This window comes from Phalaenopsis equestris, unplaced genomic scaffold (assembly GCF_001263595.1).
Source record: "Phalaenopsis equestris unplaced genomic scaffold, ASM126359v1 Scaffold000098, whole genome shotgun sequence".
In the NCBI taxonomy this organism is placed as follows: domain Eukaryota; kingdom Viridiplantae; phylum Streptophyta; class Magnoliopsida; order Asparagales; family Orchidaceae; genus Phalaenopsis; species Phalaenopsis equestris.
This window is the reverse complement of record NW_018164540.1, coordinates 1,099,377-1,100,099: the sequence shown is the minus strand read 5'-3', so window position 1 is coordinate 1,100,099 and position 723 is coordinate 1,099,377.

Below are 723 nucleotides of genomic sequence, written 5' to 3'. Positions count from 1 at the left end.
ATATATATATATATATATTGAGTTCAAATTTGTCCTGTTAGGCATGTCAAAGGATCGAAACGGTAGGAACCTTAAGGGAGAGATAGAGAGAGAGGAAGAAAGAAATAAAAAACATCTCGACTTAACCTGTAGGGGCAAAATGGGGTATTCTCAGGCACTGTGACCCATTTTATATATTGTAACTATGGGGTTAAAAGAGAAAAGATGAGAGATCTCTTAACATGGCGTGTGTTTAGGGAGAAGAGGTAAAAGCCCTTAATATGTATTGTGGATTCCCAATTTATAGAAGATAGAAAATCATAAGGTGGAAAATTACATATTTACCCCTGCTTATGTAAGGGTATTATAGAACATTATTATATTTGTCGTACTTTTTTGTATTTGTTAATGGTTTTGGCATCCTTTAATGCACCTGGACTTTCTAGATGGCATATCCTCCAGTCAATCGATAGAGCTGGTATTGGTCGGCTATTTTGCTTGGATGTCGGTTGGCCATTGCTTCAAAAAGTTGATCGGCTTTGAGAGAGGCAGTGACCAGCAGGTCAGCGTTAGGATGGTCGGTCGACCTGCTTATTCCTTAGTTATATATTACCTTTGGGGGATTTAGCATAAATGTTTGTTTCGTGTTGGTTGATTGCCAACATTCAGTCGATTAATTGTTGGTCGGCTGGTAGTTCTTCAGTCAGTCGACTTTAAGAGTGCTTGTAGCTTTTCGTCAGAGGA